We start from the raw sequence: 18,810 nt of genomic DNA on the forward strand, positions 1-18,810 counted from the left end.
CGAATATGTTTTTGTGTATTTATGTGTGTTTTTGCCAGTGCTGGTTTCATAGGTCTATGTGAGACTGGTGGTGTGATGCAAGTAATTCCCTTCTCCTCTTGACTGCCTGGTCCAGTCTTGGGTTGAGAGAGCTTAGCCTCCAGTTTGGCTGCATAACTGCATCTCTCACATGTATTAGTGTTTGGTGGAAGGAGGAGAGGGTTGTCTGTGTACATGAGGCAATTGTAACATTGCCTCAAACTGCCCAGATTCACCAGTTGGACTGGAGAGTACACCTGAAACTGCCCTTTGGACATGACTGGATAGGTACAGTGAACTGTTTTACTGATTGGCTGGTAAGGAGTCTTGTCCTTCTCTACAGTACAGCGGGGTCTAGTGCTAAGGTTTATTAGTGCTTGCTATGAGTTTTGGGCAAGTGCCGGGATGAGAAGTGAACGATTTGAGTGCTTAAGTTGAAAGTTTGTCTAGTTCCAAGGGAAAAATTAAAGAGTAGACTTTGTGGAGCCGGGAATAATTATAGCCTAGCTAACCGGTGCTGCCTGTCGTGCAAAACCACGCAAATGCGGGTTTTATAGCAGGGAAATGAAAGAGAGAGAAATTAGCCCAAAATGGACAATAAACTACTAATTTCTGGGCTGAAACCACTCCTCCAGGGACAGATAGGCTGCTCAAAGCTCCCTCTCTCACAGTGAACAGAGAAACTTCCTTCTATCCAAGTAAGGTATGGGCAAACACAGAAATTTGTAACAGCCCTGAATTCAGCACTAACCTGAAAACTGGACTAAACTAGCTTAGAAAGGTGGGAAAACAAATATATATATATATATATATATATATATATATATATATTTTTTTTTTTTGTTGTTTTTTTTCAGAAAATAAAGCAGATACAATAAAAAAAAACACTTTAAATGCACAGAAATGGCTATCACACTTGAGTGTGTAGCCTACAACAGTTAAACAGGTAATGTAAACAAAAAATGAATTTGTTAAAGTGCAGGCAGCAAAATAAGTACAATATGTAGCTAAAACAAGCTTTTTAAATCACAGAAACTCTAGAAAATCGGCATTTTATGTGGAATTAGCTAAAGGCAGCAAGAAAATGCAGAAAAATGATACTTAATCACTCCAACGTCTCTCTGTTGTCTCTCTGCTGCTGTAGAACTCTGCAGGGCACCAGGCAGGAGCCTGCTGAGCTGTATACTAGCACAAAAACCTTGCAAATGCGGGTTTTATAGCAGGGAAATGAAAGAGATAGAAATTAGCCCAAAATGGCCAATAAACTACTAAAGTAAAAATGGATTACTTTGAAAATGGCTTGCATTGCTTGTCCTCTGTGAAGGATACCAGCAACTGGTTTGGCCCTGTCCATACTTTTTGTTCTCTCTACATAGTACCGGACTTAAAAGTGGACATCCAGTGAGTGAGTGAGGGATTCTTCTCATTTGTTCAGTGGGTTTGGGAAGATGGAAGGCCTGGAGAAGGCCAAGTTCTGAAACTACCTTGGGCATGAATAATGGATTTATTCTGGGGGTTACCCTGTCCCTGTGGAAGACAGCAAAACTCTCTGTACATAACAGCTTGCAGTCCATGGTCTCTTCCAGCTGATGTGATGGCTATAAAGAAGGTGGTCTTCCATGTGAGCATCGAGAGAAGCAGTAGTAGGGTTAGTGTTTGCAGCACATAGTTACATCCTATGCTGGAAAGGGGACCCTTCTGGGGGTCTCAAGTGGATCACTCCTTTTAGAAACAGTTTCATGTGGGAATGAGAGAAGAATGGTGGTGTAATCTGCAAGTAAGCTGAGACAGCAGATGCATGAATCTTGATGAAGGCTTTGTTCAAACAGGTGTGATAAATTAATACTCAACTGATGTCTGCTTGAGCTGGGATGGTGTGTTCTCCGTGACACCAGGTGGAAAATCTCCTCCATTTTTCAGTGTATGATTTTCTAGTGTTAGGCTTTCTTGCTTCCTTTAAAACCATCTAGCCATTCTTTGGGGCAAGGCATTGAGGCAGGTGTCAGGATCCAATCCTCCAGGCATCTAGAGTGAGAGATGCCAGGTTTGGGTGGAAGACTGACCCCTTCCTGAGGGTGAGAAGGAGACAGAAAAAGAAGTTATGTACCTACCATAACGTTCCATGTTAGTTGTCTTCTTCTTGCCTTCTTCCTTGCTGGTTGGTTGGGTTCGGAGCCAAACTCGGCCATCTTCAAAAGCTCGAGAGCTGTTTACTGGTTTGAGGCTACCCCATATCCCATGATGCCTGGCGCTAGCTACCCAGATCTCGTTTGAAAAAGCTATTCCAGACATAACTAAGGAAGAATTCTGCCCTAGAAGCCCCTTGGACCAAACTATGAAGCTATCTAAGCAGAAAGGACAAGGTTCAGCCAATGAAATCTGAATAAGGGAGCTCCTCTCGATCCACTAGGATAGGGGGATGGAGGGCGGGACGCAAGAAGAAGACAACTAACATGGAACGTTATGGTAGGTACATAACTTCTTTATGTTAAGTTGTCTATCTCGCCCTTCATTCTTGCTGGTTGGGACAGCGTCCCTAGCACCTACTATCCTGGGTGGCTCAATGAACAGACTCTTCAGAACAGTGGAACCAAAATCAGCCCTGGTCCTGGAAGCAATGTCTAATTTGTAATGAGAAATGAAGGTATGTGGGGTTAGCCCACGTACCAGCTGCACAGATAGATTCCATGGGTAACCTAGACTGGAAGGCCACCAAGGTAGCCAGTGCCCTAGTAGAGTGGCCTTTAGGTTTGGTAGATAATTTTTTGTTTCTCAGCTGGTAAATGAATGAAATAATGTGAAACAACCACCTAGATAATGTTACCTTTGAGACCGGAAGGCCCTGTCTGCCCTCAGCATAGGAAATAAAGAGTTGGTCGGATTTCCTGATGTCCTTTATCCTATGCAAATAAAAACGCAGCTGTCTGTGAACATCCAACTGGTGCAATTTATATTCTGCATTATTGGTGTGATTAGGAAAGAACACAGGAAGGTCTATGGACTGATTCAAATTATTTTGTGTACAGACCTTAGGAAGGAAGGAAGGATTGGTCCTTAGAGTGACCCTATCGTTATGGAAAACTAAGTATGGGGGACGAGTACATAGAGCCTGAAGCTCCGAAACAAGTCTGGCAGAAGTAATAGCTACCAGAAAGAGAGTATTCCAGGATAAGAACTTAATGGAGCAAGATGCTGCAGGTTCAAAAGGTGGCAAGATTAGGGAAGCTAGCACCAAGTTTAGATCCCACGGAGGTGGGGGATCCCTCACTGGGGGCCTAAGCAGAGTGGTTCTTTTGAGGAAGACTTTACACAGCTTATGAGACATGATGTTATCAGAAGACAACCCAGTGTGAAAATTCGAAATGGCAGCTAACTGAACCCTGATTGTAGCCGAAGTGGAACCAGAATGGAAGAGATCCGCTAAAAATGCCAGAAACTCGTGGAAAGGGGCTGAAAAGGGATCTATATTCTTAGCCTCTGTCCAGCAAGAAAAACGTTTCCACTTGCTAGCGTAAGTTTTCCTAGTTGTGGATTTGTGTGATGAGATAATAATTTCCCACACAGAGGAGGAAATATTAGGAAGCCTGGCTAAGGTTGGAAGTGGAGCAACCAAGCTGTGAGCTGGAGTGTTTGAAAAGATCGATGCAGTCTGCCCGATTGATGAATCAGTAGATCTAGAATAGGATCCAGAATCCAAGGCTGCTCAAGAAGATGCTGCAGGAATGGGAACCATAGCTGTTGAGGCCAATAAGGGGCAATGAGGATAATTTTGCAACCCAACGCAGTTGCTCTTTGTATGAGTTTGGGTATTACGAGAAATGGAGGAAAAGCGTAAAGAAGTCCCTGAGGCCAATCGTGGACTAGAGCTTCTCTGGGGGAGTGGCCGGGAAGTGGAAGAAGGGAGAAGAAATTGCTGCACTTGCTGTCGAAACGTGTGGCGAACAGGTCGCAGCAAGGCTAACCCCATTTGCGAAAGATTTGTTCCGCAATTACCCGATTCAGAGACCACTCGCGAGGCATGAGAATTGCTCCGCTGAGCCTGTCTGCGAGGACGTTGGAACTCCCAGGGATGTGCGTTGCAATCAGAAAACGTTGGGAAGAGATCGCCCACTGCCAGAGACTGAGTGCTTCTCGACATAGAGGATAGGATCTGGTTCCGCACTGCTTGTTGATGTACCATACCACTGACGTTGTCCGTTTGGACTGCAATGGTCCCGGGAGGGAGAGAGTCCTGAAGGGCTTGCAATGCTAAAAGCACAGCTCTCATCTCCAAGACATTTATATGCAAATGATACTCGTGAGGTTGCCAGGTGCCTTGGACTGTCCTGCCCTGATAATGCCCCCCCCCTATCAGGGAGGCATCCGTGGTCACTGTGGCGACTGGAGGGGATGGCACAAATGGTCTGCCCCAGGCCACTGATGGGGAGACCATCCACCAGGCAAGGTGCTTCTTGCATGCTTCTGTGATCATAATCTTGTGAGACATGGGAAGCTGTTGGAAGGACCACTGTGTGAACAGAAGCCACTGGAGGATTCTCATGTGAAAGCGGGCCAGGGGGACAAGAAGAATTGCTGATGCCATGGAACCCAGTGTTCAAAGGACGAACCTGACTTGAATCATTTTGCATGTTAATAAAATCTGTACTTGTTGGCGAATTAGTGATACCCTGTCTGGTGGAAGGTTCACAAACATGTTCCTGGTATTTAGATTTGCGAAGTGATATGCTGACAGGGCAACAACGCAGATTTTTCGAAATTTATTGTGATACTTAGCCCGGAGCAAGTTTTTATAGTGTAGTCCCTGGCTTGCAGGAAGTGATGCCTGGCAGCAGCAGTGAGGAGCCAGTCGTCTAGATATGGAAACGCCTGGAATCCCTGACGTCTCAGGTGAGCCGTAACCACTAACATGCATTTGGTGAACACCCTGGGGGCTGTGGTGAGACCGAAGGGCAGAGCTCTGAACTGATAATGACTGGCTCCCAGCCAGAAGCGAAGGAATCTTCTGGAGCGCCTGTGCATTTTGATGTGGTAGTACGCATCCTGAAGATCTATAGAGCACATCCAATTGTCCTGACCCAAGAAGGGTAGAATGGACTGTAGCGTGACCATCCGAAACTTTGTTCTTTGTACAGACCTGTTTAGTCTGCTGAGATCCAGAATGGGTCTCCAGTCCCCTGTCTTTTTTGGTACCAAAAAGAACTTTGAGTAAGTTCCGGATCTGATCTGGTCTGCTGGGACTTCCTGGATGACCCTTTTGTGTAGGGGCTTTGAAATTTCTTTGGCTGCTTGGTCCCTTAGATTGGGTGGAACATCTGGAAGGGACTTGTTTGACGATAACGGGGATTGAGCAAAGTGAATTCTATAACCTCCGGATACGACTGACTGTACCCAGTTGTCTTGAGTTAGATTTTGCCAGGCTGTGGGGTACAGCGAAAGTCTTCCCCCGACTGCCTCCAGAGGCGGGCAGTCGGGCAACCCTTCAGGGATGCTGAAAGGGCTTCTCAGATAAGGATTCTCTGCTGCCCTGGTTCTGCGGACCCCCCTGCCATGAGGGCGGCATCTGTTATTGTTCCCTCCTCTGCCCTTGGATGGGAACTCACCATGTGTGTCAGGCAAGGCTCCCTGGGATTTACGGAACCACATTTTTCCACTCTTCTGACCCTTGGAGTATGGTCTGGAAGGAGTGGAAAAACAGACTCCCATGGTAGAGAGAGTCTTGCCTTCCTGTTCACACCTGGTTAGTGTGTCCTTCACCTGTGGTCCAAAGAGAGCGGAGCCATCAAAGGGGGTATTAGTGAAAGACGCTCTGAAGGGTTCCGCAAAATTACATAGCCACATCCATACATGCCTCTAAGGGCGACGCCTGTGCCTGCAGCTCTACTCGCACTATCGGCTGCATAAGAAATGAGCCTCATGGAGGAGTTAACAACTGAATTCAAAGTCACCAGCTGGGAGGCCACCTTAGCTTGAGCCCCCACAGCTGATGGATCTTGGAGGGTATCTCCAAGCTCTTTAAGGAGATCCCTCTGAAGGCGGGTGAAATGGCATAAATAATTCAGAGACTTCACAGAGAAGGTCGCTGAAGCAAACATTCGCTTCCCATATCTGTCCATAGTCCCAGACTCCTTGTTAGGAGGATGGACAGATGACGAAGTTTCTGCCAACTTCTTCTTTGTGGCTGCTGCTACCACCATGGCATCAACAGGTACGCCCTGAGATAAAAACTGTTTGTCCTGAGGTGCAGTTATAAATTTAGCAGGTCTCCTGGGAGGTTGGTTCCACTGTGTCTGGACTGACCACGCCTTCCGAGCCACCACCGACATAAGTGGGTCGAAAGGCGGAGACACCCAGGAGGTGGAGGGTCGGGAAACAAACGCGTCCAGAAATACTGACTCATCCTCGGAAGGGGCTAGGGTATTCCAGTTCCCCCTCTGCTTAAGGATTTCAAGGATGTCTGAAAAGGAGACATCTTCAGAGCGGGATCTCGGGGACCTTTCCAAATCCTCTAAGTCGGTATCTGATGTGACAGACTCAGGGGAGTCAACGTGCTTCCTCTTACACTTCCTCTTCCGAGGCCTCCCCGGATCACTCAGAGGAGCCACCTCGTAAGAGAAAGAAACACCCAAAGGGGTGCCCTGGACCACTGGTTCCACACGCTTGGGGTCAGGAGGAGGGGCAGAGGCAAATGCAGGCACCATAGGGGGAGGAGCCGATGGGGTTGATCGTGGGACTAGCTCAGGAGCCAGTACACTCCTCATGACCTTGAAGGTGTCCCTGCCCAGACGCAGAGAAGATTCCGGTTCCAAAGAAATCGGAATCCCTCTCCGCACCGAGGGGATGGCTCCGGCCAATGTAGGAGGCGAGCTCACCTGCGCCGAAGCTCAGAGAGGGAGAACGGGGTCGGACAAGGGTCCGTGCCACTCGCCCCCTCAGAGCTGACGAGGGAGTCCCGGCGCCCAGATCCCTCCAAGGACGGGACCAAGGATGGGATCGGAGCACACGACAGAACCGAAGGAGAGGGTATTGGAGCCGACGGTTCCACGACTCGAACCCCAACGAACTCCGGCTCCGAACTCAATGGAGGAGTCGGAGGAGGAATATTTGCAGAAGTGGACGGAGCCGACACCTGATGAGGGGGGCTGGGCAACATTTTTACTAGGGCCTGCGATTTCAGCAACCTGCTGACCACTCTCTCCAAATCATGATCTGAAAGTCTGGAGGACAGAGGAGTGGGAGGACTTATGACTGCGCTCCGACTGGAGCAGAGGTGACCGTGGAGCCGAGCGTATCGACTCCAAGGAGGGAGACCTAGATCTTTTTTGACTCACGGACGGCTCTGAGGTTCGTGTTGGAGTCGACTGTGAGGGAGGCACATCGGCTCTGGCCGGAGCCGAGGTGGATGGTGGTGCTTCACCCGACAGCTCAGAACTTGGAGCCGAAGACTTGGGTGGCTTGGAGGATTTCGCAGGCTGAGCCTTAGCCGGTGAATCCTGTGGCTTAAGCAAACCCCGAAGGATTAACTTATTTTTGCGCTCCTGCAGGACCCTTGGGCTGAAAGCATGGAACATCTGGAAGGGACTTGTTTGACGATAACGGGGATTGAGCAAAGTGAATTCTATAACCTCCGGATACGACTGACTGTACCCAGTTGTCTTGAGTTAGATTTTGCCAGGCTGTGGGGTACAGCGAAAGTCTTCCCCCGACTGCCTCCAGAGGCGGGCAGTCGGGCAACCCTTCAGGGATGCTGAAAGGGCTTCTCAGATAAGGATTCTCTGCTGCCCTGGTTCTGCGGACCCCCCTGCCATGAGGGCGGCATCTGTTATTGTTCCCTCCTCTGCCCTTGGATGGGAACTCACCATGTGTGTCAGGCAAGGCTCCCTGGGATTTACGGAACCACATTTTTCCACTCTTCTGACCCTTGGAGTATGGTCTGGAAGGAGTGGAAAAACAGACTCCCATGGTAGAGAGAGTCTTGCCTTCCTGTTCACACCTGGTTAGTGTGTCCTTCACCTGTGGTCCAAAGAGAGCGGAGCCATCAAAGGGGGTATTAGTGAAAGACGCTCTGAAGGGTTCCGCAAAATTACATAGCCACATCCATACATGCCTCTAAGGGCGACGCCTGTGCCTGCAGCTCTACTCGCACTATCGGCTGCATAAGAAATGAGCCTCATGGAGGAGTTAACAACTGAATTCAAAGTCACCAGCTGGGAGGCCACCTTAGCTTGAGCCCCCACAGCTGATGGATCTTGGAGGGTATCTCCAAGCTCTTTAAGGAGATCCCTCTGAAGGCGGGTGAAATGGCATAAATAATTCAGAGACTTCACAGAGAAGGTCGCTGAAGCAAACATTCGCTTCCCATATCTGTCCATAGTCCCAGACTCCTTGTTAGGAGGATGGACAGATGACGAAGTTTCTGCCAACTTCTTCTTTGTGGCTGCTGCTACCACCATGGCATCAACAGGTACGCCCTGAGATAAAAACTGTTTGTCCTGAGGTGCAGTTATAAATTTAGCAGGTCTCCTGGGAGGTTGGTTCCACTGTGTCTGGACTGACCACGCCTTCCGAGCCACCACCGACATAAGTGGGTCGAAAGGCGGAGACACCCAGGAGGTGGAGGGTCGGGAAACAAACGCGTCCAGAAATACTGACTCATCCTCGGAAGGGGCTAGGGTATTCCAGTTCCCCCTCTGCTTAAGGATTTCAAGGATGTCTGAAAAGGAGACATCTTCAGAGCGGGATCTCGGGGACCTTTCCAAATCCTCTAAGTCGGTATCTGATGTGACAGACTCAGGGGAGTCAACGTGCTTCCTCTTACACTTCCTCTTCCGAGGCCTCCCCGGATCACTCAGAGGAGCCACCTCGTAAGAGAAAGAAACACCCAAAGGGGTGCCCTGGACCACTGGTTCCACACGCTTGGGGTCAGGAGGAGGGGCAGAGGCAAATGCAGGCACCATAGGGGGAGGAGCCGATGGGGTTGATCGTGGGACTAGCTCAGGAGCCAGTACACTCCTCATGACCTTGAAGGTGTCCCTGCCCAGACGCAGAGAAGATTCCGGTTCCAAAGAAATCGGAATCCCTCTCCGCACCGAGGGGGATGGCTCCGAAGCCAATGTAGGAGGCGAGCTCACCTGCGCCGAAGCTCAGAGAGGGAGAGCGGGGTCGGACAAGGGTCCGTGCCACTCGCCCCCTCAGAGCTGACGAGGGAGTCCCGGCGCCCAGATCCCTCCAAGGACGGGACCAAGGATGGGATCGGAGCACACGACAGAACCGAAGGAGAGGGTATTGGAGCCGACGGTTCCACGACTCGAACCCCAACGAACTCCGGCTCCGAACTCAATGGAGGAGTCGGAGGAGGAATATTTGCAGAAGTGGACGGAGCCGACACCTGATGAGGGGGGCTGGGCAACATTTTTACTAGGGCCTGCGATTTCAGCAACCTGCTGACCACTCTCTCCAAATCATGATCTGAAAGTCTGGAGGACAGAGGAGTGGGAGGACTTATGACTGCGCTCCGACTGGAGCAGAGGTGACCGTGGAGCCGAGCGTATCGACTCCAAGGAGGGAGACCTAGATCTTTTTTGACTCACGGACGGCTCTGAGGTTCGTGTTGGAGTCGACTGTGAGGGAGGCACATCGGCTCTGGCCGGAGCCGAGGTGGATGGTGGTGCTTCACCCGACAGCTCAGAACTTGGAGCCGAAGACTTGGGTGGCTTGGAGGATTTCGCAGGCTGAGCCTTAGCCGGTGAATCCTGTGGCTTAAGCAAACCCCGAAGGATTAACTTATTTTTGCGCTCCTGCAGGACCCTTGGGCTGAAAGCATGACAAGACCGAACAAGAGTCCTGCAGGTGCACTGCGCCCAGACAGTAGAAACAAGAAGTGTGACCATCTGTCAGAGACATCTTCTGACAGCATGAGTCACACTTCTTGAATCCGGACACTTTAGTATCCTTGGACATGTTATCACACATACACACACCAAGGAGAAAACACAGACATGCACACAAGCAAAAAACCAGTTAGCAGGTATAACAAACTAAACTATAAAGCTAACACACACTAAAAAACTAAATCTACTACTACTGACACTCCTAAAAAAAACTATCTATATTATATAAGTATATATATATATATATATATATATATATATATATATATATATATTTTTTTTACAGAAAGACAAAAAAGGGTTAACCTCCAACTTAAACGGCTACCACTAAAGGAAGGGAGGGGGAGGGGTGGCGAAAACTCTCTAATTAAAATGAGTTTTCAAGTAAAAAACAAGAGGGATAAAAGCTATCTAGAGAATCTAGCTTGGGGAATATAACAACTAAGCAATTCGGTATACTAAACAGAAAAATTTGTAGTAAAATTAGAAGAAAATACAATAAAGTATACAAGCCTGAGCCAGTAAGACAACCTCGCAGTCTGAAGCAGCAAACTAGATCTGGGTAGCTAGCGGCAGGCATCATGGGATATGGGGTAGCCTTGAGCCAGTAAACAGCTCTCCAGCTTTTGAAGATGGCCGAGTCGGAGCCGAACCCAACCAACCAGCAAGCATGAAGGCGAGATAGACAACTTAACATCCAATATTGCCTGGGACAGAAGGGGGCTACCGGTATAATGTTGGGCCTGTCGGCCCTGATCTTTTAAGTCCCCTGAAATCAAGGGTAAGGGAGAAAAGTCACACAGGAACCAATGAATCCATGTGAAGGAGGAAAAGGCATCGATTTTCCATGATCCCTCCTGTTGTTTTCTGGAACAGAATCTCAGAAGTTGCTTGTTGTGGAGAGAGACAAAAAGGTCTACAGTTGGACACCCACTGAGTAGTGACTTCCAGGAAGACTTGCTTTTCAACATCCATGAATTTGATTCTAATAGGTCCCTTGCTAAGCGAGTCTGAGAAGATTGTTGTAGCCTGGAATGCAGGATGCTATAAGGGTCAAGTCCCAAGTCTGCCTGGAATGTTGGATGCTATAAGGGTCAAGTCCCAAGTCTACAGTTAACATCCAGATCCTTCTGGTAAGGCTGCACAGAGGGTAAGATAAGGTCTCTTCCTGACTGTTTAGGTACCACGTGTCTCTCCAGATTTGCATAATTCTGGGGATTAAATACCATTGGAAGACTTTTATGGCTAGAAAGACTGCTAGCATTTCCTTTAGACTGATGTGCAGCCTCATCTGTTGTGGGAACCAAATGCACTGCACCCTCAGCAGGCGTAAGTGGGCTCTCCAAGCTATGTCTAAACTGTCCATAGTGATGGTCTTGTCTGCCTGAGACAGCATGAAAGTTGCCCATGGGTTCTCTTCTGTGGTGTCTTTCCACCACAGAATTTCCTTCTTGAGGCATGGGAGAGAAAGCAGAATGGTTTGCAGGGTTTGGGAGAGCTGTTCCCAGACATTTTTGAGAAATCATTGGAATTTTCTCATGAGCAGCTTTGTTAAAGAAACCATGAGGACATATAACATGTACCCTAAGATCCTTAAGAACACTCTGGCTGAGATGAGTTGTTTTGGGAGTAGACAGTTCAAATAATCCATCAGGAAAACAATCTTGTCCGGAGAGAGAAATTATTTCTGTTGGACTAAGTCTACCAGGGACCCAAGAAATAGGATCATTGTTTGGGGGGGTCATTTGAGACTTCTGTATATTTAACATGAGGCTCATCTTCTGGAAGCCGTCTAGACATCTGGAGGGCATCCAGTGTCTCTGAGGTAGATCTTCCTTGGATGAGACAGTCATCTAAGTGGGGGTAGATGTGTATCCCCACCATACTGCATTGTGCTACCACTGGGTCAGACATTTTGTAAAAACTCTTGGCCCAGTGGAGAGACGTTAAAGCAGAAAATTGGAAGTGGAAGTCAGAGGCTATGAATCGCAGGTGTTGTCTATGACTGGCTGCTATAGCAGCATGAAGGTAAGCATCATTTAGGTCAACTGTGACCATGGAGGAGTCTGGGAAAATCAGGAGTAGCAGCGTTTGCAATGTAAGAATCCTGAATCTTGGCATGCAGAGGAATTTGTTTAGCTTTGAAAGATCCAGAATAGGTTTCCAGGTTCCCTCTTTCTTTCGGTTTAATATGCAAGTCCATAGGCCTGAATACACCCTCAGAAGCCGGTGCCTGCACAGCGGCTCTAGACCCATCCAAGGTAGAGACATCCATGGGTTCCATAGCTGAAGCATCTCACGGCATACCGGACTCCGAATGGGTCTCAGTTGAGGCCTGCGAATCAGAAGTAGTGGGTATCAGGGGCTGCGAAAGCAACTCACTGAGTACCAACCGACTGGCGACTGGCTTAGGAGAAGTGTCGTTGGCAGTTCTGAACCTCGGCGGCCTGTCTCTGTCTTTATCTTTGCGTTTTTTCGGAATCCCGGTAGTCGGATGGCTAACTGACAACATGTCTGGATAATTAAACCGAGAACTGAAATATTTAGAGGCAAAAATATACCGACGACAAATAGTGCGCTGATTAAATAAAGCACAAAACCGACAGCAAGGTACGTCATGGTCTGGGCCTAGGCAAGGAATACAGTATGAATGAAAATCTTTATGAGGTATTTGCTTTCCGCAAGTAATGCAATTATTAACTTTTACTGACATCGGTAAGGAGAAAGAAAAAGTTTCCCCAACGGGGTACATAGTTTTAGTTGAAGACTTCGGTTCTGAAACTCGAAAACGAAAATTTCAGGAGTTGGCCGCCCGGCACTTGCGAACTGCTTCTGCTTCAGGCACCGCATGGCAAGAAAGACTGATGTAATGGCGTCGGCTGCATGTGTTATACCCCTGATGACCTGACGTCATGGAAGAAGGGACAGCAACCGACGCAGGACCCAAGACTTTGTTAATCAGGCCAGCTGAGGGTTACCTGCAAGCAGATAACCCAAATGTAATCACTGCAACAGTGAAACACGAAGAACATTAAAAGGTTATGTCTTACCATAACTTGGTATCTGTGTTGTCTTCCTTCATTCCTCCTTAGAGAGTCTCGGATCTGATACTCGGATCCGGCTTGGCCACATTCTACAGACTTGGATCTGACTCTCAAGCTCTTCACTCCTACCCATAATGCCTGTATCCACCCAAGTAACTCAGAGTTTGCCGATTCCAGACATTCAGCACCCACACATCAAAGGAACGGGAGAAGATGCCCAGACATAGGACATAAGAATCCCTTCACCATTCAGGTTCCTCTAGAAGAGAAAGGCAGGGGGATGGTTGGGTGGGAGAGTGAGGAGGAATGAAGGAAGACAACAAAGATAAAAGTTCAAGACATAACCCTTTAATCTGATGTTGTCTTCTTCATTCCCCCCTCACGACGGGGTCAAAGTCCCCATACGTAAATCCTGGGTGGCCCTCATGGAAGGATATGCTGGAGCACCATCGAACCAAATGAGGTCCTGCTCCTGGATATGACATTCAACTTGCAATGCGATAGAACAGTATAACTGTTAGACCATGATGCTGCTGCACAAATGTCATCAATGGAAACTGCAGAATAGAAGGCCGTAGAAGTAGCCATAGCTCTGGTGGAATGTACCTTAGGAGATTTAGGTTACTCCAATCCCTTGGATGAGTAAATGTAAGAGATGTAATCAGATATCCATTTCACCAAGGTAATTTCTGATACCAATTGTTTAAGCCTATTGGAGGAGAATGCTACAAAAAGATGATCAGACTTCCTGTGTTGTTTGGTCCTGTGCAGGTAAAACGAAGTAGTCTATGAACAGTCTAGAAGATGGAGAACATACTCCCTTTTATTAGAGAAATTAGGAAAGAACACTGGTAATTGGATTGGATTGATTAATATTGTTTTCAGTGGATACTTTACGCATAAAGGACGGATTGGTGCGTAAAGAGACTTTGTCTTTATGAAAAAGAATGTAATGAGGTTTGGAAAATAAGGCCTGCAAATTACGAAATCCTCTTAGCAGAAGTTATAGCTATCAAGAGGACAGTCTTCCATGATAGAAACTTCATGTTGCAACTAGCTGCTGGTTTGAAAGGTCCGTGGGTCAAGGCCTGCACCACAAGAGTGAGATGGGTCCTTAATTGGGGGCCTTAACAAGAAAACACCTTTCATGAAAGGCAGTCTAAATGTGAACAAGGAACGAGATTGACTTGCTGTATGAAAACTGGAAAAACAGCTAATTGTAATTTGATAGTTGAGAAACTAGCACCTTCATAGAAAAGGGTGCTAAGAAACAGCAAAACATCTGAAACTGGTGCTGAGAAAGGATCAATGTTCTTGCTCATGGCCCAAATAACAAATCTCTTCCATTTGCTGTTAAAGATTTTTTTTTGTGGAAGCCTTTTGCTAGGCTAAAAGAAAATTTTGGATGGGGACTGGGGATTTAAGCCTGGACTGTCTCACTCGGGTTGGAAGTGGAGACACCAAAAGCAGTCAATTTGAGGGCTTGAAGGCTCGGATGCTGCATCCCAAAGCAGATGTTGGAGAATAAAGTATTTCTATGAAAAAAGACCGAAGTCCATAGCAAAATAGCATAACACAGAGAGAAATACACCACGGCCACTTGAGGGAAGAAAAAATTCAGTTAGCGCTTTCATGTCCTGCCTGGACACTTCATCAAGACTTATAAAAACCAACAGTAAAGCTGAGTCATACTGTTGTTTTTTTATAAGTCTGATGAAGTGTCCAGGCAGGACACAAGTGCTAAATGATTTAAACAACAATTTTTGTTTCCTCAAGTGGTCGTGGTGTATTTCTCTCTGGGGAAGAGGCAAATAGGTCGCAGCAAGGTTGACCCCAATGGCCGAAGATCATGTTCACCAAGTTGACCCCAGCAGCTGAAGATCATGTTCACCGCTGACTGAGGGACCACTCGTGTGGAAACAGGAATGATCTGTTGAGTCAGTCTGCCAGATAGTTGCTTTTCCCCAGGATGTGTGTTGCAATTAGAAGGCAGTCTGAAGATATCGCCCATTCCCACACCTGTCATGGTCTCCCTGCACGTGGGTAAGACATGTTTTTGATATGTACTGCAATAGTCCCCAAAGGGAGACCAGCCTGAAAGGCTTGCAATGTTAGGAGGAATGTTCTCATCTCTAGGACACGGATATGCAACCTGGTCTCTGTGGGAAACCTTGTACCATCTTCCCATTGTAATGCCCCCCCCCCCAACTGGGAAGTGTCCGTGGTCACAGTGGCTATAGGGGGGCTGTTCAAGAACGGTCCGCCTAGAATTACATTGTCTGACTGAATCCACTGAGATGATGCCTGCAAACGGAAATCAACCTGATGTGAAGGGACAAAGGATGGACCATTGTGTCACTAACGTCCACTGAAGAACAAACATGAAAAACTTGGCTAGAGGATCCAGCCTACAGACATAGACCCTAGGATCTGCAGAATCAAGTGACCCATGGGTGTCTGAGCTAACAGTTCCTGCAAGGAATTTTTCAAAATGGTTAATCTGTGAGAAGGAAGAAAAACTATCTGATCCCTTGCATTGCGCTGCATACGTATGAATTCCAGGTTCTGTATCAGAGTGAGGTTGGATTTTCTAATGTTTACAGTGATGCCCAGGGAACAGGATAACTGGATTAAATAATACCTGGCTTGCATTAGCCAATATCTCGTGGGGTGATCAGGAACCAATCGTCTAAATATGAAAACACCTGGAATCCCCTGAGCCTCAAGTGAGCCGTCACCACAGCCATGCATTTGGTGAACATCTGGAGGCTGTGGTCTGAATTGTTAACTCCCAGCCGGAACTGCAGATATCTCCTGGAGTGCCTGTCTATCACATTATAGTACATGTTCTTGAGATCTATACAGCACCATCCAGTTGTCCTTGTGCAACAGCGGCAAAATGGATTGAACTGTAATCATTTGGAACCTCGACTTCCTTATGTATTCGTTTAGTTTGCTTAGATCCAGACTAGGTCTTAGGTCCTCTTTTTTTGGCACCAAAAAGAAGCAGGAGTACGTTTCAAATCCTCTTTGTTCGGTTGGGTCCTCTTGGATGACTAGCAACAGTTGTTGGAATTCCTGTGCTGCCTGTTGCCTTTGACTGGGTGGCACGTTAGGAAGGCTTTTGAAGTTTGGGGGAAGAAGAGAAAAGGGAATGTGATAACCTCTGGATATTATGCTGAACTCCCAATGGTTTTGAGTCAACTGGTTCCAAGCTTCTTGGTGCAAGGCTAGACTGTCCTCAACTGCCTACAGAATGAAGAGTTGGACAGCGCTTCAAGAGCACTGGTAGGGCTTATCAGGAAGGGGTTCCCTAAAGCGCAGTGTCTACCATCAAACCCCTCCCCACAGCCTCTAGAAGAGGTTTATCTGCTTGGGTGCTGGAAAGGTCCTTGGGATTTGTGAAACCACATCATCTTACCTCCATGTTGGTTCCTGTAGAAGGACCTCTGGGGGTAGAAAATTTGATTCCAGCAGCAGAAAGGGTCTTTTCGTCCTTTTTGCTATGGGTAAATGTGTCTCGAACTGACGGCCCAAAAAGGGAAGAGCCATCATAAGGGGCATTAATAAACGACATCTTAAAGCAGTGCTGCACAACATCCGGCCCCGGGGCCAAATCCAGTCCTTGACTCAACACCATTCAGCCCCCAAAGAGTAACGAAAAACTTTTTAAAAAAAGTGAAAAAATGTAATGCATTACTCCAGTCACGCAAACTTACTTACATAACTGACTGCAGTTGCGCACACCTCTAATTTTAGCTGCGAAAGTAACTATCCTTTGTTGTTTGTAACTTGTAGTCTGTAAACAAGAGTTTGTAATAAGTCATGGCTGCAAGCCAGAATAAAATTAAACGCAAAGTTGATGTAGAAAACAGGGAATTTCATGACTGCTGCCCTAAGTAAAAATGTCAGTCACCTGTACCTACTGTTAACTGGTAGTGGACTTACTATGTTTTGAGGTGGCTCGCAGATGCATTAAAAATTCATGTAGTGGCCTTCCCCATAAAAACGTTGTGCACAACTGCCTTAAAGGACACTGCAAAATCACATAGCCTTATCCAGGCATGCCTCCTTAAGGAAAGTCCTGAAACAGCTGCTCGTGAGGCATCCCTATGGTATGGTAGATTAACCTCATCAATGAGGTGGCAATGGATGAAAGAATGGTCAGTTTGGGAGAAACTTTCCTAAATTCCACTGCAGGCATGAACTCCGAGAGAAGCTGAGAGTTCCTTGATCAGATCTCTCTGTAGCCGAGTAAAATGATCCAGATAATTCAGCGACCTCAGTGCAAAATTGGGTGAGGCGTACATGCACTTCCCCAACCTGTGCAGTGCTTTAGACTCCTTGTTAGGAGGACGGACATTGGCAGTTTATTCTGCCAGCTCCTTCTTGGTGTCTGCCGCCACCACGATGGCATTGACTATGGAATCCTTACTCTAGTGCCTTCTTTGTGTGGGGTGGGGAGGACCAGAAACCGTCTGGATCATTTGGGTATGGGCTGGATGGTGTCTGGTTCCTTCCATGCTCATTAAGACACGAAATCCACCAGGGGATCTGCCGGGGGGGGGGTCACCCAAGACACAGCTGGGCCTGTCCTGCACACCTCCAAGACAACTGATTCCTCAGAGTCAGGAGGCTGGGCAGACCACCGACCTTTCTGCTTTAGGATCTGTAGAATTTACCCCAAGGAGATGTCTTCAGGTAGGGATTGGGGGGATCCTTCCCCCTCATCAAAGTCAATATCCTCGGTTACAGACTCTAAGGGGGAGGCCACATGCCTCCTTTTACAGGTCTTCTTTCAAAGGACTTCCTCAGCTGGGTACTCTGGGGAAGTAACAGAATAAGGGGATCTCTCTTGAACAGGGAATTCTTGGAGGCTGCTTGGGAGAAGAAGACTTGTGGCAGGATTAGAGGGAGCAAGGCATGGATCCGACAAGGTTGAGAGGCAGATTAGGAACATGTGCTGTCATTATCTCCAACTCGGGAGAAAACCCTCTCTACGGTCTGAAAACCTGAAGGACCAGCGGAAGCCCTCTCCGTCTGCCCCAGAGCCGATACCACAAAGGAAAAATGGACAGCCCTCACTTCGGATCCACGGCCTCTAGAAGGGATCAGATCCAATATATCTAGGTGCTGGGGTGCCTAAGGGATGGCTTAGAGAAAGACCGAGTCAACCCCAGTCCCCCAGACCCAGCACCGACGCCATGGAATGGAGACTTGCTCTGCTCCGAAAAGGCTGGAACAGGGCTCATCAAGGCCATCCTTGGCAGTGAGGAGGGGAGTTTCCTCTACACTGTGCTCAATGAGCATGGTAATCCCGAATCCTGTGACTCGGGAGCCAAGGGTCGGATTAGAGAAGGGGTTCTGATGGGATGGCCTGGGTAGCTCACAAATCTGGCAGGGGATGGAGCCAAGAATACCCTCTTCTGGATCTGGGTCTTGAGGAATCATCCTGTCCATATCTACCTCAGACCAGTTTCTGGAGGACCTGGATGAAGCAGACAAGGGGGGCTGGGAATGATTCGACTTTGTGGAAAGTGAGCGAGATTCCATCGAGGTCCTCAGATCCAGAAGTATGGGATCTGATGTTGGAGCTGATAAGGGAGTATGGGATATAGTAATAATCTTCCCCAGATCCGTAGAGGCTGTAGGATCATACCAGGGAGGTAACGTTGGCAGATCTGAAGTCGTCAGAGACTGAGATTTTTGGGTTTCTTGACTTCTAGAGAATCCCTAAGGGAGACTAGGAGGGACCTCTTTTTTTACTCTTTCGGAGCAGCAGGAGATGAGGAAGAAGCCATAGAAGGGGTCTGAACCTCCTATGCTGTGGAAGGAAGAAGGCCACTACGAATAAGCTTATT

At 47.6% G+C, this 18,810-nt stretch overlaps 1 protein-coding gene across 1 annotated transcript in view; it reads right to left on the reverse strand.

Moving 5' to 3' along the window:
• RDX (radixin) overlaps positions 1 to 18,810 on the reverse strand; it is a 1,792,353-nt gene that overhangs the window by 424,771 nt on the left and 1,348,772 nt on the right. The window lies entirely within an intron of this gene.

The sequence above is a fragment of the Protopterus annectens genome, chromosome 5.part0 (genome assembly GCF_019279795.1).
Source record: "Protopterus annectens isolate FY-2018-M chromosome 5.part0, PAN1.0, whole genome shotgun sequence".
Classification (NCBI taxonomy): domain Eukaryota; kingdom Metazoa; phylum Chordata; order Ceratodontiformes; family Protopteridae; genus Protopterus; species Protopterus annectens.